The 27,657-nt window shown below is 30.0% G+C and overlaps 4 pseudogenes; 1 reads left to right on the top strand and 3 right to left on the bottom strand.

The window, feature by feature from the left end:
- The window catches only part of LOC125836870 (TMV resistance protein N-like), a 170,749-nt pseudogene that overhangs the window by 57,005 nt on the left and 86,087 nt on the right, over positions 1 to 27,657 (top strand).
- On the bottom strand, positions 99 to 7,635 carry LOC125836935 (probable rhamnogalacturonate lyase B; annotated as a pseudogene).
- Positions 12,439 to 16,784, bottom strand: LOC125836905 (probable rhamnogalacturonate lyase B; annotated as a pseudogene).
- On the bottom strand, positions 20,631 to 25,347 carry LOC125836891 (probable rhamnogalacturonate lyase B; annotated as a pseudogene).

Below are 27,657 nucleotides of genomic sequence, written 5' to 3'. Positions count from 1 at the left end.
GTTATTCTTGATCCTTTTAATACTATCAACATGTAAAACCCAAAAATTTCGTCGTCTATATCATCTAAAAGCTTAAGTCAAACATTAATTCCTTTTGATTAATCGCTTTCATCTGAAGGACCTTCGAGACGAATATAATCATACATAAGTCCTCTAAAAGGCCTATCACCTCTACTTTGCTTGAGATACATAATATTAGTTCCAAAACCAAGGAGAGAGCCAGGAACATTTATTGTATATAGTCTGTATATTCCACGTATACCATGTCTTGCTATCGCGTTATCCTTGCCAATCAACCCTGTTGAATAGTGAGGAGCATCGATTTCTGGATCATTGAATCGAACCTAAAACATTGGAACAAATTAAACATGCAATTATAAGTCGATAAAAGCTATGTTAGAAATAGCGTTTACTGTCCATTTTTAGGCCTTGTCTTTGAAATATAGCCTATGTCATGATGTTACAAATTCCACAGATGCAACTTCATGACAATGACTATTTTTCAATTACAAGAACTATTTGTCAGTCATAAATAAAATGATTGAGAAAGATTAGTTGTACATACTTGCAATTCAGCTTCATGTGCTGAGGCTAATGCTAGTTGAAGAGTATAGTTTGATGATTGATCAACAAACTTGCCATGTTGTTGGTGCATGAGTCTTGTTCCCGTCATCGCTATATATATCACCAAAATCATAATCAAGATTCTATTAAGTCAGCGTTTGATACGACAAAAGTCATTTTCTATCTAGTGTTTGGTTATGAGAAAATATTTTTTAAGGAAAACATTTTTTATGAGTAGTGACTAATTGTATCATACTAAGCACATTAAGAACTTTCACTTATTACTCAAAGGGAAAATTTTAGTGATATATAAAAGCTATGTTGATTCAGTCTCTTCAAAAATGTTGTAGGATACGTAGTGGATCATACAAAAATATTCATTTTTCAAGGATCTGATAAACAAGTGCAACAACATTTTCGGAGGGTCCGAGCAACATATAGGATAAAAGATGCTAAAGCATGTAAAGATGTAAAATATCTCTATGATAAAAAAAAAAAAAAAAAAAAAAAAAAAAAAAAAAAAAAAACTATGTTGTTCGGACTCTCCAAAAGTATCACCGGCTACATGTCGGATCATACATTTTTGGAGGATCTAATATACAGGTACGACAACATTTTTAGAGAGTCCAAGCGAGAAACATAACTACATAATATAAAATGATGCTAAAGGGTGTAAAGGAATGGTGAACATACTTGTAAAAATATCTATTGAGATGAGCGAAGAACCAATCTGTTTGATAGTTACTTAATCCAATAGTAAACACCAAATCATCATCAGGGTATATCTCTGTATACCTATCCCATAATCCATACTGCCTATACCTGAAAAAACCAACAAATTACATTTCTCGACAACAATAACATATTCAATATAATAGGGTCTACGTAGACCTTACACGTACCTTGTGTGAGGTAGAGAGGTTGTTTCCGACCCTTAAATTACAATTCTCAACAACAATAACATATCTAGTACAGTAGAGTCTACGTAGACCTTACACATACCTTGTGTTAGGTAGGGGGGGTTGTTTCCGACCCTCAAATTACATTTCTCAACAACAATAACATATTCAGTATAGTATGGTCTACGTAGACCTTACATGTACCTTGTGTGAGGTAGAGAGGTTGTTTCCAACCCTCAGCTCAAGAAACCAATATGAAATTGACACAAAAGTTAGATATTTAAATGGGATTTTTCTAACCTTTCTTGATTATGTACAACATATAATTGGTTCAAGAGTTTTGGTTGTGCATCAGGGATGAAAAATTCAGCAGCTGTTCTATCAGGAATTCCAATTTCCCACAATGTTGGACCATTTCTTGGAGCATCTATATAAGAGTTTCTACCCTTTTTCTTGATCCTGTTTTATACATAGACATATTAGATATGTAGAAAGAATTTAATATTACTTATAACCAATCAATAAAAATTTCAATTGATACAAAGATCTCAAAAAGGGAGTCTTAGAGCAACAGTAAAGTTTGAGACATGGAATCAACTTGCACATCAAGACAAGCAATTTACATCATGACACCCTTTAGGTATGGCCCCTCCATGACCTTACATGAATACGAGTTGCTTCGTGCACCAGACAAGACCTTTTGGGACTCTCCAAAAATTATGTCTCACCGTGTCAGATCCTTCAAAAATGCACTACTTTTGGAGGATCCAGTATGCAATCAAGGTAAAAATAACGGACTTTAAGATATCACCTCACTATTTGATGTAAATGGAAGAGTAGATATAACATTACTCCCTCCATTTTGATTTACCAACATTGAGAAGCTTACGACATATTTAACCCCACAAGTTTTTTAAAAGAAAAAACATTTTTTGCTTAAACTCCGTACCAGTTCAAACATAGAATGAAAGACGTATTTCCTGACCTGGTGTGACAATAATGTACGGATCGTACATGTAATCTCCAACAAATCCAGGCATCCAAGCATATAAACTATAGTTCCCTGGAATAACATTCTTGATCAAGAAATATCCCTCACTATCTGTTTGAATCCAAAATTGATAAGCCTAAAGAACAAAGATACAAAATGGTTAATTTGCAATTCAACTAACAAGTACCAATTCACAAAAATGACCTAAAATAAATAACAATTTGCAAAAATAGCCTAAAAAGAGATAGCAATTTGCAAAAAATGACCTTATTTTCTAATTGCCAAGATCCAACATTTCCAGGAGCAGCCAGTCCAATAAAAGCTGAATTTGCAATAATAAGACTTTGGCTAACATATCTACAAAAAAAGGGGAAATTTTTTTGTTAACAAATCACTCATTTTTACAAACGTAAAATGGGCAAATTTATGGTAAATGTACCTATCTCGAACGAGCAATCTGCCACTTACAATACCACGTTGATCAGCTCGAGCATAATCCTCCGAAAGAGGGAAATTATACGGCCAATTTTCAGTCTCAACGAGCATTTGTTCTTTTGCATCGGTCCAAAGTGTGAGAGTATCTGGCTCATCAAGTGAAAGTGAGTTCATGTAGACAAAAACAGGGCCAAAAACTTTTTTCCAGGGCTCTCCATTTCTAAATTTTAGTCCCAATACTTCTCCAGCATAATGTGTACTAAAGAACATCTGCTACATATTTTAATAACAATTTTGAGTACTCGATAAATAATCCGATCAATGAAATGATCATGAGTGTCTGACCATTTATCAAAGAACGACTCTGATTGGCAAAGGTTGATCTATTGATCGGTCAAGTCATATACATTGACCAAATAAGAAGATATGGCATTAAGAGAGTTAATGTCCATCATTATGGACTCGCATTTAGGCCAGCCACGGGCTAGTGGAACACGAGTGCCCATGACATCACAATGTTCCCAAAAATTTGGGCACAGTATGAGTCATTCTCATTGAAAATTTTTAAAAGCATACACGTGTCATACATCTATTTATTTGATGCGAACATAGGTACTTACATTTAGATTTACTGGGCCGGTATGAGAAGTAAGGTCTTGTTTGACGGGCCCACCCGTTCTGAACTCATCGGTTGGTGTAATCATCCAAAACCCGGTTCATGGAGTCGGGCTGATCCATCCATGGACCCGGTTATCCTTGTTTTCACAAGAATATTGATATTTGTCATCGACCTAAAACACATAAATAAAATTTTAAGGGCACAAGAACTAAAATATAATAGGGATAATCACGGTCCTGCATGCTTCGGCCATCTAGTATACAAAATATATATATAATATTCATTTATTATGTGTATATGTTGTGTATATTTCAAATTTTCAATCATATTGATAAACTAGTAGGCCGAACGGTATTTATATTCGTAACTTCCCAATGTATTTTATTGAAATTTACCTCTCCTTTGATGAAAGAATTGTTTGGGTTTGTAAGAAGAACAGCTTCACTATAATCAAGTCATTGGCCCACTGCACGATCATGGGCCGTTGGCATTATCCTTTGTCTTTCATCTGAGATTGCCATATATTGGAACCTGGCCCAACAATAAAAATGATCAACTTCAATTATTTTCACAAACAAAAATTATAAATCATAACCCCACATCCCTTTTTTTTTTTTAAATAACAATAAAGAAACCCAAATAGGGGGGGGGGGGGGATGGGTTGATCGGTTCGCAAGACATCTCGTGTTAGCAGGGTTTGGCGAAGGGCCCTCACCCTGGTAGGAGTGTGATGTAGACAGTCTACCCTAATAAAAACATTAGAGGTGTAGCTACATTGACTCCACTCCAGGGTGTCATTTGAGCACATATCATCGAAAAATTTATATCGTGCATATAGGAAATAATATTGTATATATAAGTCAAAAACAACTTTTTATAAGACATATATACTTAAGTTTTAAACATCTTTATCAAAATTCCTAACTTCGTAACTGGTGGCTACTTCCACGGCTCAAACACGACCAATAGAATAGAATTTTAACAATATGATGAAGGAAATATATACATAAAATTTTTCCTTGAGCTTGAAGACAATTCTTCCTTGGTAAACATCAATATCTGGCCATCCTTCTAAACGTTCCAAAATTCCATAACAATAAAATCCAGAAATTCCTCTTAATATTATAAACCTACAACAAAAAAAAAGGTGAAAATCAAATATTACATATCTTAAATAAATTATAAAAGCTTAAAACTATATAATTAAAAAAAAAATTAGGACAAAAATTAGCACCTTTTGTCAATATTCATTGAAAGTTGTTTGGAATTTAAAGAATCCCAAGTCCTTGTGAATGAAAGCTCCACTTGATTTTCATCTTCCATAATAACCTTAAAATCTGTTGCATGAAGTCTGTATACATTTTATCGTTATCAAATCGTCTCGTATTTTTTCAGCCCACTAATTAACGAAGCTCTAATGTGAAATGAATTGACAAAATGCATCAAAATAAAAAGATATGAACTTATTCTAGTTATATTTGGACCAACTTACATGCAACTCGACTAATTTATTTTACTCTTTTCCAATTTTTAAGAGTCAAAATTTGTAGAAATTAAATTAAAAAAATATATACATATAGAGAACAAGAAAACTTACTTGTCAAAAATCCCTTTTTCATCTGGTTTGTTCCAAACAATATCCCAATACCTAATTTTATTTTCAAGTATACAAAATTAAGTGAATATTATAACTAAGAAAAAATATTTAAAATGAAATAAATAAAAGGTTAAAAAAAAAACTTACCCTCTGTTATCATCTTTATTTCCATTTTCCAATAAATTATCAATTCCATTATATTGTATTCCAGTGACCATTCCACCAGGAACAGAAAATGTAATATTAAATATTCCATTATCCACCACAACCTTCAAAAGAAAAAAATTTGAATAAGAAATAAATAAGAATATCATATCAATCTTCTATATTTCAACTTATGTTGTTCGAACTTTTGAAAAAATCTCATTAATGTGTATCGAATCCTTCAAAAGTACAGTAGCATATTTTTGAAGGATCTACATAAATATGATAATATTTTTGAAAAATATATGCAACGTAAAAAGGTTTAAAAAGAGGAAAAAGAAGATTTTACATAATCATCATCCAGTCTTAGAATTTGCACTGGTGGAAAAGCTTGCTGGTCTTGTTGACTATTTATCTTTAATACATTCCTGCAAAACAAATACCAAAAAGAAAGAAAAAACACAAAAATTTAAGAACCAAGTAAATATAAGAAACCTTAAAAGTGGTCGCGACACCATCAAAGGATGTGATACAGTAGATGAGATTGTTTTTTTCTTAATTAAAATCTCAGATTCGAGTCTTGAGTATGGAAAAAACTTTGGTAGAAGTGTTTCCCTCAAAAGAGATTCTACGCAGGTGAATCCTGAATAATCAAACTCCAATACAGATATTAGATATCAAATAGAAAACCCCAATAAAAAATTATCACCATAAATATGATAGAACGAATGAGATTTTTCTAGCTTTGATCAAAAATGTCAATTTCAAACTCTGAGTAAAAAACGCATCCCGACTAACCCACCACCCCATCTCAATTGGTAATGATATAATTATGTAAAAATAATTTTTATTTATATATCAAGCGTAAGAAAAGAAAATAAAATAAAATAAGTAATAAAATAAAATATTCCTCCGTTTCAAAAAGATTGATCTGGTTTGACTTGGCACAAAGTTTAAGAAATTAAAGAAGACTTTTGAATCTTGTGGTCCTAAATTAAAGTTATGTCAAATGTACAAAATTGCCCTTAATCTTGTGGTCTTAAACATGCCACGTGGAAAGCAAAAAGTAAAATGTTACCAAAAAAGAAAAAAGGTCATTTTTTTGAAACTGACTAAAAAGGAAAGGAGGTCATTTTTTGTAAAACGGAGGGAGTAACTTATTTTTCAAGAAAATATTTTCAGTTTCATAATATAGGTCAAAAGTTGGTAACATAGAGTCACAAGTACCAAAGAAAAGTTAGATTCCTTATTCACGGGTTCTCATTTAACTTCTATCACTTTCTTCTTTGTCTTTTAACCAAAAACCACCTGGTTGTGTTGAATTGAATAAATCCGTAAATTAGTAACAGAGTCAGAATTTTTAATATAATAAATTAAAATACAAAAAAATATATATATATAAAAACAATACCAACGAAATTTAACATAAAATATTCATAATTTTTAAAATTTATATACATCATGTAATTTTTCAGGGAACGAAATTATTTTCTAAAAATGTTTTTTTTTCTTTTTTTTAAAATGTTTTTTAAAAAGATATGTTCACGAGATCAGACTGTGTGGTGTGAAAAGTAAAACAAAAAGATAGGAATTTGGATGAATCTTTTTCATTAATGGAAAGTTGACAAAGTTAGTTCATATGAGAACCAAAAAATATGTGTGTGAAATATAATGGCAAATTCTTAGAGCATTTTTTGTTTTTGTTCCATCACATACAAACTTGACATGTGTCATTCACTCGATTTTTTAAATTATTTTCAACAACAATAATAACATACTTCGATATAATCTTACGAGTAGAGTCTCATAGCATTGAGCCACAAATGAGATGAAGAAAATGCAGAAGAGTATTTAAAAAGGTTAGTATATGTAAATTCTCCCAAAAAAGATTTAAAAAAAATTCAGTTATCAATCATTCTAACTAGTGAGTTGCCAATTAAGATTAATGGCTTAGTGATAAACGAAGCGGGATAAAATTATAAAAAACACAATTAAATTTCATCAAAACTGAAAAAATGATCATTTTAGCGTTTAATTTTTCCATCTGTCTAAAGTCTTGATAACGGAATCATAAAAATTTTATAGTAGCAAAAAAAAAACAAACAATGAGATAGTTGATATGCACCAGCTAATTCAGACACCATAATTATATAAAATACAAAAAAATATCAGCTCAACTAAGACATAAACAAACATTAATTACACATACAAATAAGTCTTAGTCAATTCTTAAATTAAATGCAGGTCAAATAACAGAATACTAATTAAAATTAAAGTAAATAAAAGTAAAGAACACTAACTGTTTTGTTAATGAAGATTCAGCCAGCAAAAATAGTTGAAGAAAAATTCCCAATAATCCAAGAACAAAGCTCCATTCTTTCTTCATTTTCTCAACTTCTAAGCAAATTTTACACCAAAAATATATATATATATATATATATATATAAACATTATTTATAAAAGAATCATTTTCTCGTATATAACGAAAAATAAAATCGTAAGAAGAAACAGAAATATATATATATATATATATATATATATATATATATATATATATAAGACAATGCATATACCTCTTGTGTTGTGTATATAATGTGAAGAAAGCAAGACAAGAAGAAGCAAAATATTTTTTTAAAAATAAAATAAAATAATTTTTTTTTTTTTTTTGGTCTTGTTTTTTCTACTAGGGGGTGGGGGTGGGGTGGGTGGGTAGGAAGAAGTATATGTGAAAGATTTAGTGTGAAATTCAAAAGAGTAGTAAAAGCGTTACAACTTACAAGATTTGTTTTGAGAGTAAAATTAGAGCTCATTTCTTGGGTTTATATAGAGATAATTATGGCATGTATTTCATGTTATAATTTGCGTTCTGCGTGGTATCTCACGTGTATTATGTTATGTAGGATATATGTTTACTTGTTTAATTTTAGATACGAGTTTAATTAATATTTATTTGTGCACACCCAAAATTAAAAGAGGTAAATGTTAGCTGAAATCAAATTAAGAGCTTGTTTGGATTGATTTTAAAAAGTAAATTTTAAATCAAAAATAAAAAGTCAAACTTAAATAACTTTTACGTCAAAAAATAAAAAGTAGTGGGGACTACTTTTGGCTTTTGACTTATTTTAAGTTATTTTTAACCTTGCCAAACACTTACTAACTTTTACTTTAAGTCTTTTTTTTAAACTTATTTTAAGTTATTTTTATGTTTGTCAAGAACAGAAGAAGTTAAAAACTGACTTAAAAGTAGGTTTGACCAAATCTTAAGTCAATCTAAATGATACATTTATGCATTATGTCTTAAATTTACTTGTGTTCTAATTGATTAATTCCATTAAAATTTTCTTCTCTTGGAAGACTATCCCCCAACTTTCCTACCCCGTTATCATTAATTTAGCTTCACACCGCATAAAACCTAGCTAAGTATTTTAGAGAAGGGCGTTTTTAATTGGGAATTTACTCAAATTCGAGACTTTTTATTAAGGATAAATGAATTTTATTTATCTCGTCACATTCTAATTAGTGATAACGGAATGTAAAGGCAGATAGGAATCTCATAAGGCATGTTAGGGATCGATTTCTTCTGGTAATGTTTTTTCAATCGAGTTCATCGCATCAAACTTAGTTATTGTAATTTACATCTAGCTCCTACGTAGTTTGGTAGTTATTACCCATGAATGAATTTATCCAGTGCGTATCTAAAGTTAAAATAGTGGCTACAAATTTTTATGAGATCCAAAAAAAAATCTTTTCTATAGAAGTTTCGTTTGTGTAGATACCTTTTGATTACTATAAAGAACATGTATTTTTTTTATAAAAAAAATAATTATTATTATAGTTAAATGTTATGAGTACCTAAGTTAAGTCCTTAAAGAAACTTTTATCTCGTCAGATTAATATTTATCTGATAAACTCTCCTTGTTTTAGCTTAAATAAACTTTCCTAAAAGGAGATTAATGATATTAATTGAGCAATTTATTTTATATATATATATATAAAAAAAAAAAAAATATTAAGAAGTGTAACCATTCCCTTTAAATCTTTGATCAAAGTCTATTTTGTGTGTTAATTATAAGAATGAGTATTTTGTCATGATTTAAGCAAATGATACTTATTGTTCATTTTGAATTAAGGCTCACATAAATTTTTCTTTAAAAGCGTGTGTACCATGTGAACTTATTTATGACTTCTAAAACTTTTTACTTTCTTCTCTTATTTCGATATGAGATTAATCTAAGATATCATATGCATTTTATTATCAGAAGCTTGTAATTAACTTAGAAATTTGACAATCCTAATTGACCCGCCCTCTAACATCACTGGTTCACTTTTGGTTGTTAATTCTACTTATATTTAATTTGGCCATTCAATTATTTTGTCAAATACTAGAAGTTTGGGGTAGTTGGTTTTGTGGCTTAAACATTTGACTAAATTCACCTAATATTATGAGTTAGGACAACTAGCATAGGGACCAACATAAGAATATTTAGTATTGTCAAACTATGAAAGAAAATTAACTATTACTCTCTCCTTTTAAAATATTTATCGTTCTTAATAAAAGTATTTATTTCAAATTACTTGTTATTTAAAAATGTAAAGTAAAATTAATTATTTTTTCCTACTTTACCCATAAGCCTAAAAGACTATAAATATTTCAATTATGACTCATAAATAGGGTATTCCGTGAAGACAAATATCTATTATAATTAATAGTATTTTTTTAAGAAATGTGTAATTAAAAAATATACATTTTTTCAACCATATTTTACGTCTAGAATTAGTAGGATTTTATCTCCATAAAGACAACTCAACATTAAAATAGGCTTTTCTTGATTTTGTCAACCTATAAATTAATGTGTATTAATCTACTTATAAATATTGGTATTTTTAAAACAAAATTAAGTAGTCATTTATATCTCTTTCTGTTTCAAATTCATCCATTTTTTGTTTCATTTAATTAGTTGGAGCACCAATTAAATGAGATCTCTAAGAAAATAAAATACAAAAAAAAAAAAAAAAAACGTGTGATTAAGATTATTAAATGTCTTTTGATGAGAAGGGGGTTTAAGCAACAGTTCAACATATTCATTTAAATACAAAACATAAATAAAAATATAAAAATTCAATAATATTTGATAAGAAAATTGTGATTAGTTGTAAGACGAATATATTTAGTTTAGTTTAAATTCTATATTAGTTTTATTAAAAAGTGTGCGAAAGTTGTAAAAGACAGATAATATGAACGGAAAAAAATAATTACCATGGGAAATGGTCTTTAATCTTTTATGTCACTATTAAAAAAAGGAATTTGTTGGTTTCGAAGCCAGTTCTTGGTTTTGTAACAAACTAATTTGTGATTATTATGCTTATTAATTACAGATAATGCCATATTTAAGAGGTTAAGATTAGCGTGATTAGCATGGTCATCGGTGGAAGTAGATTCAAAATTTAAATTGTACGTGAATTCCATCTTTTAAGAACCTTAGCAATGAATCTATTATATTTTTAAAGTCACGGGTCACAATTTTAATAAGTTTTCAATACATAAACTAATTCTATAAAGAAATGATAAATATCTATAATTGAACGTTTTTATCAAACTAATTCAACTTATTTTGAATTTCACTTTTTAGTAAGTTTTATTTTTATAGGTACCATATAGAACCCCCACCCCCACCTTGAAAAAGATAAAATAAAAATAAAAAGACTGGACCCTTACAAGAATTAAAAATAATAAGAAAACTCAAATTTGCTAAATATGAAAAAAATTATACAACTCAATTGACAAAAATTGAAAATCAAGAAGAGCATTTTTGAACTATTTAACACAAATTGATAATCATATAAAAAAGGAAAATCATCAAATGACGATATAAAAAAGATTTTTTCTTCAAAAATTGAATTAATTTACGAAAATTTGCAATCACGAACAAGAATTTTATACTGTTTAATATTTCATTAAATAAAAGAAATCAATTATTAGGGATGGTTTATAATCTGTTAAAATGACTAGAGACTAAATTTCATTGATATTGACTATAAATTCTAGGGAAATCTATCATTATTTCAAATAGTTTTCGAGCAAAATTCATTCTTTTTCGTTAAACCTGGAGCAATTGTTAGTAGGAATGACATTTTAAAATTACTTCGTTAACGTGGTGGATATTTTTAAGCTACGTAGTTCGAATAATATACAAGGCTCTCATTTTGAATAATTCAAAATTATTTGTAACCTCATTAACTCTTTTCAACTTCTATACCAAATATAGGTCATATGAGTCTCTTTCTGACGTTCAATTTTCAGAAAAGTCAAACTCTATAGGTTATAATTAGGTCAAGAAACTTTGTTGTCATTCTCCTTAATTAAAAAAATTCGAAAAGTGACTCCTATTGATATAACGCATCTCTTAAGAAAACTTTGATTAAAATTAAAATTACTATTTTTAGTATGAGGATCAAATAATATGAAACAAAAGGAGCATTTTCATTGTCTAGTGACTTTAATATGAAATTACTTTTTATAGAAGTATTCAAAAAGTGAATATAAAATGCACTTTTGTTGCTAGAATTCTGAGGGATCAAAAGTGCTAAAATAAAAAAGTTATGATGAAGATGTGGACGTTTTTATATTTTTTGGGATCACAATTAAAAGGACCACTCGTGACTTTTAATTAAACTTATTATGATCCATAATAAAATAAAATAAAAAATTTAGAACCTTTTTGTGTTGCAAAGTTTCACACAAGAAAAGAATTATGAAATGTTTTACAAAGGTTAATCTGTTCAATCTTTAGAGAATAGAGTTATTAGATACCTATACTTGTAAAATAAAATTGGTATTCTGCAAAATTAGTTGAGGTGCACATAAGATAGACCCGAGACCACGATTATAAGGGTAAAAAGGGAAAAACAACCGATATTTGTGTTGTGCAAATGTACATGAAAATGAATAAATATAATGTTACTCACAATTGAAATAAAGAAATTACTCACTTTTAACACCAATAGTGGAAAATATATTTACTTGTGTCACATAAGGTAAATATAGGCAAAATTTTATGATAAACATTAATCGGTAATTTGGTAGAAGAATCTTTACGTTGTCAATGTATATACATATTTATCAGTTATCACTCTCCAAAACTCATTAATGAAATCACATTGAATATGTTGTCGTTGAATGACCATTTTATCATTGATGAGGTCCTTCTAAACGAAGATAATCATACATTACTCCCTGAAAGGGGTTAGTAGCTATTGCTTGTGTAAGAAAAATTGTGTTTGTTCCATTTACAAGTAGATTGCCCTTTACTTCGATACTATAAAGAAAATATAATCCATGAATACCATGTCTTGCGATTGCATTATCTCCCCCTATTTTTCCTGTTGTAAAATGAGGTTCAACAATTTTTTCATCGTTGAAACGAACCTTATAGAGTAAGAAAAACAACAACGATTAGTCAATTTTTCATGTATCATTTAAACATAAACAAAAAGAATAGGAAAATTAGCTTGATTGAAATGAAACATACTTGTAGTTCAGCTCTTTGAGCTGCTGCAAGAGCCATTTGCAGAGTGTAATTTGATGCATTGTCAATAATTTCAAGGTTAAATATGATTTTCCATGTGGTAGATATATAGGTCTTGTTTCCCATGTTCCGACACAAGGAAGTGACATTGTTATTCAACAACAATAACAACAAATTCAGTATAATCCCGATGTCTTGTATTTTTATTTTTTGTATTTAGCTTATGGTTAGAGAATGATGCCTATATATATGTATGTCAATACATATATACTATGCCTTGATGGGTAATTTACAAAAAAAATAAAAAATAAGTGGCCTTCTGGAACACTACGCTCACACTATGCGGAGAGGCTGTTTCCACGGCTTCAAAGTGACCTCTTGTTCACATGACGACACCTCTTACCGCTTCGCCAAATCTCCCCTTTGTTACAAAATGTTTAGGGATTGGCGACTAATCCGTTCAGTGACTTTGGCACTAGAGGTTCCCAAATTGAGACTATTGGGTAAATTCAATATAACATAATCGAATGAAACTAAAAAAAGAGGTTAATTCACAAAAAAAGAGAAGTAAAATGGCAGTCTGACGCAGTAAGTTTCCACTATGCATGGGATCAGGAAAGGGAAACAACTTGAACTCGTGACCTCTTGGTCAAACGGCAACACCTACGCGCCAAATTAAATCTCCCCTTGCTTACAAAAATGAAAATAACTTCAAAAACAAAAACTATACGAAACTCTAGGGAATATAATACATACCTAGTAACATGAGCAAAAAACCAATCTTTTGAATAATTGCTAGTCCCAACATTGTAGACAAGATCATTTTCAGGATATAAAACACTATATTGTTCCCACAAACCATATTGTCTAAATCTGCAAACCAAAAATAAAGTGAATGAGCTACAATATTTTCAGTATAACAAGAAAATATTCAAAATAGCCATTGAACATTTTTCGATCATACATTGATTCAAAATTGTTTTGGTATACGTGCACATTAAATTCTGGAGGTGGCGTTGGAACGAAGAACTTGGCAGCTGTTCGATCTGGTACACCGATTTCCCAAAGTGTAGCTCCATTTCTTGGAGGATTATAAACCAAACTCCCTAATTCAATACTAGAACCTACATTTCGATAAACATGAAAATTGAAAGAAAACGAAAATGAGTTCATAAGAGCGTTGAAATTAACAAATATGAGTAGTACAATAGTCTCATTCTAAACAAACATCGAATCAACAACATATCCAATGTGATCCGATAAGTACTGTAGTCTGGAGCTAAACTTTGAATTAACAAATAACATAAGGGCTAAGTAAGAAATCGAAACCTGGAGTAACTTGTACATCAAAAGTGTATTTGTAATCCCCAATAATTCCTGGGACGGTTGCATACAAGTTATATGTACCGGATATGACATTTTCTATGGTGAAATTCCCCATAGCGTCTGCTTTAGTCCAAAACTGATAACCCTGAAAACGAAATGAAATAAAGTTACATTATTAATAATCTATATAATAAAAAAAATTCTTTAAATAATTTTATGAATCATGCAACTTTACTTTGTTTTCTCTTTGCCAAGATCCAACATCTCCTGGTGGTGCTAACCCTATATAACCGTTGAATGCGGGTACTAAAGTCGTAGTGCTGAAAATAAAAATTATCGATGTTAAATATTAGTGAAATTTTATTTAATTACACGGGATAAGGCACAAGTATCCTAAACTATGACCGAAATTTCAGAAACACACTTTAACTAAACTAAGGTCATATTACCCCGAACTCATTTGTTTTGTAATTTTATACACCTTTTGGCTTACATAGCACACTCTGTGACTCCACATAGTAGAGGTGCGTGGAAGATGTTTGGATACAACGTAAGCCAAAAAGGTGTACAAAATTACAAAAAAAATGGGTTCAGGTCTTCAGGATATAAACACCAGACATAACTACCTGTCGTTAACAAGAAGTTGGCCTCGAATAATTCCTCTTTGATTAGATTTGATGTACTCTTCCGAAACTGGAAAATCATAAGGCCAGTTTGCAACTTCTTGATTCATCTGTAAATTCGACGTGGAACGTAAAAAGAATGACACGTTTTTCTATCTTTAGTAACTATTTAACTTTAAAATGTTCATTTTATCCTGAGATGATTTATAGTCAATGTTTTAGACTATAAGTTTTCAAAAGTTTTTTTTCCTTGAATTCCGTGTCAAGTCAAATAACATCACGTAAATTGAGATGGCGGGAGTAGCAAATAGTAAAAGATTAAATCATTACCCTTCTCTTAGCATCATCCCAGAGTATGGTGGGATTGTCCATAGCAGAAGAATTTGAGTTAAGATAGAGAAATACAGGGCCAATAACTTTTTTCCATGGCTCTCCTTGTTGAAATTTGACAACAAGATCATCTCCAGCAAAATGTCTACTTACAAATATCTGAGATTATGAAAGAAATATTCAATAACTACTATTACTAGTACGTCTGAGTTTCAAACAAGTCGTATATAATTAATTCAAATGTACTTACAGATAGTACAGTTGGACCAACATGTGAAGTAAGATCTTGTTTGTAAGGTCCTCCAGTACGAAATTCATCATTCGGAATTATCATCCAAAATCCTACTGGAGGATTAGTGGAACTCACCTATCCATGAACTCTATCATCTTTGTTATCAGTTGCATAAAAGTATTTGTCATCCACCTGCAAATTTGTAGATGTAAATTTATGACTTCCTAGGAAGTCACATGTTCAAGCTGTGGAAATAGACTCTTGCAGAAATAGAAGGTACAGTAGACCCTTGTGGTCCAGCCCGTCCCCGGACTCCATGCATAATAGGAGCTTAGTGTATTGAACTGCACTTCTCTAACTAGGACGAAGGACAACATGTTCGTATAATAAACAACTTCAATCTCCTCCTTAACATAGGTATTGTTGACTATATAATTAAGTAAATAAAAGTGTTTCATATAACATATTAAGCTTTTAGATGATCTGGTCATACGTTCAACAGATACATGGTTTAGAATACGATGGATCTTACCTCTCCTTTTAGAGTTGGATTAGTTGGATTTGTCAAAAGAACAGCTTCTTTGTAGTCAAGCACCTTCCCCGTCTCTCGATCCACTGGCATTGGCATGATCATCTGCCTCTCCTCCGAGATAGCCATGTAATGAAACCTATAAATAAAAACCATGAAGTTTTATTCAACAACATACACATTGTATTCCCACAGGTCGGGTCTGGGAAGGGTGGAGTGTACACAGACCTTATTTCTACCTTGTGGAGATAGAGAGGTTGTTTTACAAAAGACCCTCGGCTCAAAAACAGATGATATCTTAAGTAAATGATGAGAAAATTTAATTTAGTACATGTCCTGTTGAAGCTTGAAGACAACTCTTAAATTTTCGATATATACAAGGGGCCATCCTTCTAAACGTTCAACGATAGCATACGTATAAAATCCAGGGGTGTCTCGTAACATCACAAACCTGAAAATTCATCGATTTAGCATACGTATACAAAATTGAGATTTCTGGAAAAAAAAATATGAAAAAATTGTGCTTTTATAGTACACTTCACCTTAAGTCACTGTTTAATGGAAGTTCATCAGATTGAGAAGCATTCCATGTACTTTTAAACGAAATTTCTGCCTGGTTTTCGGTATCCATTATGACCTCGAAACTATTTCCCAAGAACCTGGATTTTACGCGAAAAATGGACTTATAATTTTGTATGATCGAATTTCATGTATCTTCTAGAAGGTAATGGATTACTTTTTTCGAGCTCTTTTAGATGTACGATTCCAAAAAATATCCCAATACCCGAAAAATGTCACAGGTTAAGCCAAACAAATTGAAACAGAGGGAGTAAGATGTTTATAGGTTATATACCCTCTATTTTTTTCAACATTTTGAGTCGCGAGTAAGTTGTTGACTCCACCATATGATATGCTTGTAACGACATCATATGGTATTGATAATGTAACATTGGCAATGCCATTGCTCATCGTCACCTGAAGAGAGACAACATAGGATAAACACACGACAACATGTGAAAATTCGTGGATCAAAGTACAACAATTAAGCATGATGTACAATTAGACATGTACTGGCTAGTTTAGGTAGGTAAACAGAATGATGGATTAACGAGGTATAAATTTACTTGGTTAGTTTGTATATCCAATCTAACAATCGGCGTTTCTATCAATCTTCTCCTGTTTTCGGAACAATAAACAGCAAATCAGTATGCAAATCTTCATAGAGATTAGATTACTTCTATCAACTTAAAAGGACTAAAATGCAGAAAATACCCTGTTTTAGATTTATACAAGAAGAAATATCTCACATAATCAAAATCGAAACTTTTGTGATATCTCAACTTTATTCAGACACGTTGTTTACACCAAATCAATGAATATATGACGAGTGTATTCTACAGGGATGTACCTTGGCCCTAATGCCAAGTAAAAATTAAATTGGTTGATTTATGATCTGCATTTTAGCTTATTTCAATCTAATCAATTTAAATTGAAGTAACTTTTGGATGGGTAATAACCCACCCATTTATTAATTTTGTTGATGAGTAAGTTATATAGATCAACTTACTCGCACCTCAATTATATCTTCAGATATAATCACTACCAAGTACATTGCTGCCTCTTACGATAGTGTTCGGCCCAACTTGTAAGCATATTAAGAATTCACTCGACTATTCCACTCGATATCTACTATTACACGTCATCATACTTGTTACCACAATTGAATTTTCCCACTAAATCACACTAAGTTGTGAAAGAACTTTATTATAACATGTTAAAATACACTGATAAATTAAGAATTAAATAAAAGAAATAGAGACTTACCCATCAACTACCAACAACAATGTAAAAGCAACCATAGTAAACTCCACAACATATAATAAGCTTAGTTGCATATTCTTCCCCATGTTCTGCATTTTCACAATATAAATATTAATTGAGTAAGATAAATTAATTAATTAAATATATATGGTACATCTGTTAATTTGAGGTAAATATAAGGTACGAATAATAATTTACTTAATTCATCTACTATGGTTGCTGAAGCCATTAAATTAATTAAATGTCACAACATGAGTTGCAAAAATTAGGAGTTAGTCACGGACGTATGTAGCATAAGGACAGGAAATGTAGTTAATTATGTTCAACTCTTTTGACTTATACCTATATATAATTATTTAAATAAGTGAAATTAGTTGTAATTATTTAAATAGTAAAGTACAATATTGTAAATAACGAAATTTTGTGGGGTTCTATCAGACAAGTTCAATTTTAATTAGGATTCTTAGAGATTACTCTGTCATAAACTCTAGTTCAGGTATAAAGAAAAGGTAATATGTTTTCATGAAGAAGCATCTCGAATATTCCGTACATTCTTGAAATATTCATTAAGAGATCAAGATATGATCAGACTTTTTTTACCAATCAAATATTTCAATCTTCTTCACATTAATATCAAATAAATTCCAAAAAAGTCCAAATCATCCTAAATTTACGAAATATATTATTAAGAAAGGAAACTACCTGCGCACTGTTTATTAATAAAATATTCTTATTTTCTTATATTTTATTTATAATTAAAATTTATTTTGCATGCATTAAAATTTGTTGCAAACAAATATGTTACAACATATTAAATTACAACAACAACAACAACAACATACCCAGTGAAATCCCACTAAGTGGGGTCTGGGGAGGGTATAGTGTACGCAGACCTTACCACTACCTCGTGGAGGTAGAGAGACTGTTTCCGGGAGACCCTCAGCTCAAGTGCAACACAGCCAAGTAAAGGAAGAGAAATATATAAAACATAACATCCAACAAGAAAAATAGTGTATAATCAACAAAGGAGACAATACATCAAGAAAATAATGTGAGAAGTGAAACGCAGTAAACAACATAAGGCTATAGGAATCACAGACAAGAACTACAAGTGCAAGGCTAAGACTACTACAAACGCTAACAACCCATACCCTCGCAAGGGAAGACAACACGCTAACCCTACTAACCTTCAACCTTACAACATATTAAATTACGTGGGTTCAAAATGAAACCCATTTAAAGACAAAAAAGGAAACAAATATAACAAACATTAACATGCAAAGGGGGGGTAAAGGATTGTATTTACTTGTTAACTATGTGAAATGAAATAGATTTTCCTCCTCATTAATATGCCTATGAATTATGCGAAATAAAATAAATTTGCCCTTATTTTTTTTAGGTGAGGAAGCTTAGAATTCAATGATATCATGTGTTACACAAATAAGGTCTAAGGATTAAAAATTCTAAATAGAGGGTAAATTTGAATTTTTCACAAAATTCAAAGGCAAATATGATCAGTTCTCATAGTTCAAGAACAAATACGACTCTTCCAGCAATCACTATCTCTCTCCGTCACTATTATCGTCATCACCTCCATCATCATCCCCTTTAGCATGCAATATAAAATATTATTTTAATGTAAATGTATAACCTCACAAAATTCAAAGAAAATAAGAAAAAAAGGTGATTTACGACAGAAATAGTGGCACGAAAAGATAAAAGATGAATAAAATAATCCTATAGCCCCCAACAAAATGAAAAAAAAAAAAACACAAACAAAACAGAAGCTATATATTTGTGATAATTCAAAATTCCTACATACCTCTTTGTGGATTTTGTGTTTCTTTGTTTCTTCAAAGTCTCGTATGTTTCTCTTGTGGCAAAAAAAAATTGGGAGAGACAATTTCTCATACGTTTATATAATAATATCATATCATTTATTTAAAAGAGACTATAGAAGGAAAACTACATCTAACCAAAAAAAAAAAAAAAAAAAAAAAGGAAAACTACTAATTAAGTAAATTTTAAAGGTAAATATATTGTGATTTATATATATGATTTTTGCACGTATCTATGAGGAAGAAAATTAATCATTAAGCTATCGAAGCAAAAGTCATCTATTTTATAATCAAGATGCTAAATCTTTCTTTTTTCTTCAATTAGAATTATACCTTCCTTATTTGTCCTGCATTTTAAAAGGTATATAGAGATATATATACTCATACGGGTCCATTTTAGTTGTCATGCTTATTAAAACAGACTTTATTTCAAAATAATTGTTATTTTAAAAAATTCAGATATAATTAATTATTTGTTTCCTCCTTTACTCTAGAGATTGATATTATTAATAATGTGGTGAAAAAAGATAGTAGTATAAATTTAAGCAAAGAGTAATCAAGGATAATTTAGTCAAATTACTAGTATTTTTTAAAAGGGCGTACAGGGAAAAATATGACAAATACAATGGATCGAAGGGAGTACTCTTGTTATAGAGTTTTTTTTATACCTTATATATATGTATTTCAATTTAATTCTAATTAATGGTGTATCTGATTATAAAAAGGTATCTTTTAAATTAGTTATAGTGTGCGTAAGTTAAACTCTTTCTTTATATAACACCTATTTTCTAAATAGGTAGTCAAATTTTATATTATACTATATTGTTTTCAAATGAAGAAAGAAGTAAGAAACAATTTTTTAATATTTTTGGTAGTTGAGTAGTTGGTTGGCTTGCAAGTTTCGAATGGTAAATTAGCTAACAATTTGTTGTGACATGTTTTAGGCCTTTTTTCTTTTGCTTTCAGTTTTAGTTATATTACTTTTTTTTTTACTTTATTAAAATGTTGCATCAATTTAATTATCTCAAGTGATTTACTATTGTCCTTCTCCTCAACAGTTTAAATATTTCTAATGGATCTTATCGTTTTTACTTTTAAATATAACGTCTATAACCAAAAACAAAGAGATAATGGATCGAAAATAATAATTTTTTTATTATTGATGAGGGCCTTCAAAACGAAGATAATCATACATTACACCTTGAAATGGGCTAAGAGCCAGTATTTGTGTAAGAAAAATTGCGTTTACTCCATTGATAAGCAATTTGCCTTGTATTCCAATGCTATAAATCCAATATAATCCATGAATTCCATGTCTTGCAATCGCATTACTTCCCCCTATATGCCCTGTTGTAAAATGAGGCGTTTGCGCTTTTTCATCGTTAACACGAACCTTAAGGAAAAAAAAAAATCTATGTAAGTCATATCAAATAAAATTTATCTTGTCACGTTAGGCAAGTTAGAGATATAGTATTCCGTGTATTATATTATATGACATACACACATGTGTTGCTTGCACTATTCGAAAATATTGTCACACTCCTGTCAGATTTTCCATAACTATATAACTTTTGAAGAATCCGATACAAATCAAATACTATTTTTAAAGAGTTCAAGCAGCATAACATATATTCGAAATAATAAGTCAAGCTAAGTAATCAAAAAGGGTATACAAATACATACTTGTAGTTCAGCTTGTGAAGCTGCAGCAATAGCCAATTGGAGAGTGTAATTTGAGGCATTACTAACATTGGCAAGGTTAAATATAATTTTCCATGTAGTACCTTTATATGTGTTGTTTCCTATTTTCCTGAAGAAAAAAAAATCCACCAATTTTCTTGTGATATCGATCTTCCATGTTATGTTCTATATAGATAATTTACTATAGCAATCAAAACATATCAAATAGAATGTCATTATTATAAAGAGATTAGACCGTATAAACGAGCTTACCTAGTAACATGAGCAAAAACCAATCTCTTGAATATTTGCTAGTCTCAACATTGTAGACAAGATCAAGTTTAGGATACAAAACACTATATTGTTTCCACAAACCATATTGTTTAAATCTGCAAACCAAAATAGATTAATAAACAACAATCATTTTACAATTTATTTTAAAAATATAAAATATATAACAAGTAAATTTTTGGAACTTACCTTGATTTAGAATTATTTTTGTATTCGTGAACTTTGAATTGTGGAGGTGGATTTGGAATAAAAAACTCAGCAGTAGTTCTATCTGGTACACCAATTTCCCAAATTGTAGCTCCATTTCTTGGAGGATTATACAACAAAACACCTAATTTAATATTTGAACCTATATATAGGTACACACAAAAAAAAATAAAAAAAAAGATTAGAAAATATTGTTTTGAATTAGGAAAAAATAACAAGTGAGTAATTAAGTAAGAAAGTAAAATTAACCTGGAGTAACATTTATAATTGAAGTGTATTTGTAATCTCCGAGAATTCCTGGGACTGTTGCATACAAGTTATATATACCGAATATGACCTTTTCTATGATGAAGTTTCCATTACCGTGGGTTTTTGTCCAAAATTGATAACCCTGGAGATTATAAAACGAAATGAAATTTAAAAAATTAATAGATCTATATAATTAAAATATTCTTCAATTTTTTTATAAATAATATAATTAATTAACCTTACTTTGTTTTCCCTTTGCCAAGATCCAGCTTCTCCTAGTGGTGCTAATCCTATATAAGCATTGGATGCTGCCACAATATGTTTACTGATAAACCTTATAAAACAAAAACACAAAAATAAATAATCAATCAACTATGTTTCAATCTCAAATTAATTACATCGATTATATGAATCATTTTATTCTGATATTAAGTATTCTACATATAGATAACTACCTTTAATCTCAATTAGTCAGGACTCGTCTTACTATAGATATGTGTATGGCTATGTATTATGTCAAAAGAATCCTAGGTCTTATCGCCACTCCTCGTATTATGGATATTGGCTATATATTATACAAATCAACCTAATATGGGACGGCCATTGAGAGGCCGAAGCAGAACTACCATAGGAAAGCATGTCCCCGCTAGCTATATATATATATAGGGAAAAAGATGTACCTGTCATTAACAAATAGCTTGCCACTAACAGTTCCTCTTTGATTAGATTTGATGTAGTCTTTTGAAACTGGAAATTCATAAGGCCAACTTGCAGCTTCTTGATTCATCTGAAAATTTTGTTAATGTGATTGGGCACAAAGTTTATGAAATATATATAATGCATTAAAATGTGATGTCCATGACAAAACGCAAACCTCTAAAGAAAGAGTCCACGTTATACCTTAAGCAAATCTCACATCAGAATGAGAAAAAGAAAAGTTATTAAGAACCTTATTATAAAAATGAGTTCAGAATTAACAGTTCAAACTATCTTTTGGATTAAAATCCAAGGGACAAATCTAGGTGGAACTAGTCCCAAAGAGGACAATACCTAAACAGTTGGACCACGATCGTTACATATATAAACATGTCATGTTTAATGTTGAGGTTGAAAAGAGTACTAATTATAGATAGTTAAATTTTTTTTATAAAAAGATGAACCAGAAAGGAAAGTAAGACACGTAAACTGAAATCAATACATTACTCTTTTCTTTGCATCATTCCAAAGTATAGAAGGATTTGCCTTAGCTGCAGCATTTGAATTTAGATACACAAAAACAGGACCAATAACTTTTTTCCATGGTTCTCCTTGTCCAAATTTAATTGCTAAATCCTCTCCAGCATAATGTGTACTCACAAATATCTTGCAATTATGAATAAATAAAAAAATTAATAACAAGTTTCTTATCACATAATATAATATAATAGTAATTAATTAATTAATGACTTACACTAAGTACAGTTGGACCAACATGTGTAGTAAGGTCTTGTCTAAAAGGTCCTCCAGTACGATATTCATTACTTGGATTAATCATCCAAAATCCTAATGGTGGATTAGTAGAACTAACCCATCCATAAACTTTACCATCTTTATTATCACTTGCATAGAAATACTTGTCATCCACCTGCATAATTAGGTTTAAAATATCATCATAAAAGTCTTATTAATTATATTGTTATCGACTATCGTTATGTACCATCAAAATAATGACAGGATAAATATGATCATATCTCTCCACCCTTAATCTTAAGTTTTGAATTTGAAGATTGGATTCTGAAATGGATCATATATACATATTCAATTAATTTCTCAATAAACATACTGGATTCTGTCAAACCTGTACTTTCCATGCTAGCTAGCTTTAGACTTGCATATAGTACTAGCTAGCCAGGGATTTAGTCAAACCTTGTAGCTTCGGATCAATAACCCTATATATGTGTGAAAAAATGACTTCGTCGGATATGTAAATTTATACTACTTATAGAATCGCACCTCTCCTTTTAAATCTAAATTAGTCGAATTAGTGAGAAGAACAACTTCTTTATAGTCAAGCACTTGGCCTTCCTTTCGATCCATTTCTGTTGGCATGACACGTTGCCTCTCATCAGAAACAGCCATATAATGAAACCTATATACATAAATATACAATTTCAATATACTATATATATGTTTTATTCAATTCAATTAAAATAGATATTTAAAAAGAAATATCTTTTTCATTAATGATATTTTAGATATAAAAAAAATAAATACGAACATGTTTCCTTGAAGCTTGAACCCAAGCCTGAGATTTTGTATATACGAAATTGGCCATCCTTTTAAACGTTCAACGATCGAATACGTATAAAATCCAGGAGTGTTGCATAGCATTATAAACCTGAAATTAATTATTTTTTATTTATCAATATACTGTTATAGCAACCAAAAGATGACTAGATAAATAACGTCATCATAAATAAGTTTGACCGTATACTCTAACAATACAACATTATTTTTGCGCTATTAGAATCACATAAAATATAATTTTGAAAAAAGAAAATACTTACCTTTTATCAAAGTTCAAGGGAGGTTCATTTGATTGAGAAGCATTCCATGTTTTTTTAAATGAAATTTCTGTCTGATTTTCATTATTAATTATCACCTCAAAACTTGTTCCTGAAAGCCTGCAAAACCAAAAGTATATTGAACTTAATTTTCAATTTTTGTGTGAATAGGATCCTTTTATCCTTAATCATCGTAAGTGTTGGATTCAATATTAATGTCATGGGAATGACAAACCCCAGTAGAGAGAACAATTAACTTCTTTCTTTAATAAACTCTACACAACATAAATCTGAACTAATAGTGTTAGTAAGTATCAGACATAAACTAGTACTACAGTAGTAACAAACACAAATTCTCAGTAGATTCCCTCAGAAATTGAGCTATTGAAAATGTTTGTTGTTCTAATGTATATCGTCCGTTGGAAATTCACATAGTGAAAAGATATCCCAAAAAAGAGATAATAATGATTTTCAATTGTCCAAGACATCAAGGATTCAAGCTATGAAACAGACTCTTACAAAAATGCAAAACAAAATTGTATCAATAGATCCCTAATAAAATTTAGTACACTGAATTGTCCTTTAATAATTGATTCATCAAAAATTAATTTGAGACAAGAAAGATAAAACTTACTTCGCTCTAGTTGTACGAGGTCCAGTGTTATTCCAAATAATATCCCAATACCTGAAATAAACATAATAAAGTATTATAAGTAATTAATTTCTACATTAGATAAAAATCAAAATTATTAGTCGAAGTTTATAGATTAATTAATTTACCCTCTATTGGTTTCTAAATTGTGGGTGGATAGTAGATTTTGGACCCCACCATATGATATACCAGTGACATCGCCATGTGGTTTTGACAAAGTTATATTGAAGATGTCATTGCTCATCGTCACCAGTAAAATTTAAATTTTAAATTAATATCGGTTACCAGTAGGAAATGACAAAATTAATTAGCGTATAAATACTAAGTATCTTATCTTATACTAAGATCTAATTAAAAGGTGTAAACTTATACTTGTTTAGGTTGTACGTCCAATTTGAGTGTTGGCGTTGTTGTCGATCTTCGTCTGTTTTTAGAACAAAGAAATAACGAAGTTAGGTAAATGCTTATGAATCACTCGGCTCAAATGTCCTTCTAACAATAGATCTTTATGAAACTATGCGTGGGAATAAGTGTCACAACTATTATTAGGGTCCAATTTTGAGATCAATTTCGCAATTGATCTCCTACATTGCACATTATACTAAAAGGGGTTATGTGACTCTCGAAAATCATCTTTTCTATTGTACCAAGATTGCCCTTACTTTTGCCCTACATTAGATATTGGGAAATTTTATGCCCTTGTTGTGACAAAAGTAGGGCATTTATGCCATCTTTCAGATTTCAACTAACGAAACTCGAAAAAACATTTCTGTCATGTGTCAACATCACAAACAAACAAAAGATCTTATTTAAAACCCCTCAATTTTTAACGAAGGACAAAAAAATTCCTTGATAAATAGTATAGGAGCAATTTTGACCATTTTCCGTCGAATAAAAGTAACATAGACTTACCCATTGTGTGGATGACAATCAGCTACAAGGAAGAACAACAAAGCAACCATAGTCACCTCCAACACATGTACACTTAATAATTTCTTATATCTCCCCATTTTCTGCATTTTCACTATTAAAAAGAAATTTAATAGATTCAATTAAAAATATAGAATTTGATAACATCACAAAAAAAATATTATGTAATTTTTTCGTCTATCAAATCCTTAATGAACATAGTTATATCCGATATTGATGAAATAATCGAGAGGTATAAAAGTTAGTCCAGATCTCGCCGTCACGAGGAAAAAAACATGAAAATTGATCCATATAATAACAAAAAGAAAGAAAAAAATTAGAAAAGAAGTTGCATACCTCTAATTTGCTAATCTTCTGTAAATGTAAATATAATATTTGTACTGTATTATGCTTTTATATAAGTTTTGAAATTCGGTCATTAAATTAAATAATTTTCATTTAAAGCTAAATCTTAAAGGAGCTTATATTTGGCCAATAAAAATGAAAGAAACAAGTCATATTTTCTCAAGGAAAGTCAAATAATTATAGTAGACAATAAATTAGCTTCAAAACAAAGTAAATACTAAATAGTATTCCAATAAAATGCCAAATCATTTTTTTTTATTAGATTTCCTTTCCAATATGTTCTGCATTTCAAGAAAAATAAAATATTGCCAGTTCATCGATTCCAAAAGGGGAAATTTCATAAATAAGGAATAAAATCAGAGGTGTCAAATGAGCGGATCGTGCTGAATTTAAGAAGAAATGGGTTAAAAACTTAAAATGGACCGAGTTAATAAGTGGGCGGGTCAATTGTAACTTGGTCTGATATACAATTCATAATCTAACCTGGCTAATTCTTACTAAATTTTACGGGAATTTTACACAAACCTTATAGTGTTAAAAGCTAATTATATCCTCTCTATTCTCTTTTCCAAATTACAAAAATCCTTTAAATTTGGTGCATGGAATTCAACTACATCCCAAAACGACCTGATACATAGCGTCCCGGCTTCGATACATCCCTCAACATCCTGATATATCGCATCTCAATTTTCGGATACATCACTCAACGTCCCGATATATCGTGTAAAGTGATGTATCTGACCAATACATCACGTAAAGTAATGTATCCAAGAATAGGAAAGAGTAGGGATTTTTGTAATTTTTTCAAATGGTAGGAAATTTTAGAAAATATGATAAAACAAGTTATGTATTTAAGTAATTTTTCCAATTTTAAATTTCTTTGTTTCTACTTTTATATTTTTTTAAGTACATAATAAAAACTATTTTTTATTACAGCTCGATATAACATGTCAAAACAAAAAAAATGAAAATAATTTAATGAAATTTCTTATGTGTCAAATTGGGCTACACATCAAGCTAATTTCAATGAGCTTAAATGACCTAAGCTGATAAATGAACGAATCAATAACTCATCCATAATTAAACAACTCAAACAAATTATATTTTTATGAGCTAATTTTACTACTCTGAAATAATAACTATGCAAAATGTCGTGATTAAAGTTATTTGATGATATTAGAGAAGTTTATATTATATGATAACTATTAGGAGTTGTGAGTTATTAGAATGGTGGTTGTATCATCATTATTGTATATATTGAAGGCAAAAATTATTCCAATAAATTT

This window comes from Solanum verrucosum, unplaced genomic scaffold (assembly GCF_900185275.1).
Source record: "Solanum verrucosum unplaced genomic scaffold, falcon-dt-bn FXZP01000099.1, whole genome shotgun sequence".
NCBI classification, from domain to species: Eukaryota; Viridiplantae; Streptophyta; class Magnoliopsida; order Solanales; family Solanaceae; genus Solanum; species Solanum verrucosum.
This window is presented reverse-complemented; position numbering and strand designations above follow the sequence as displayed.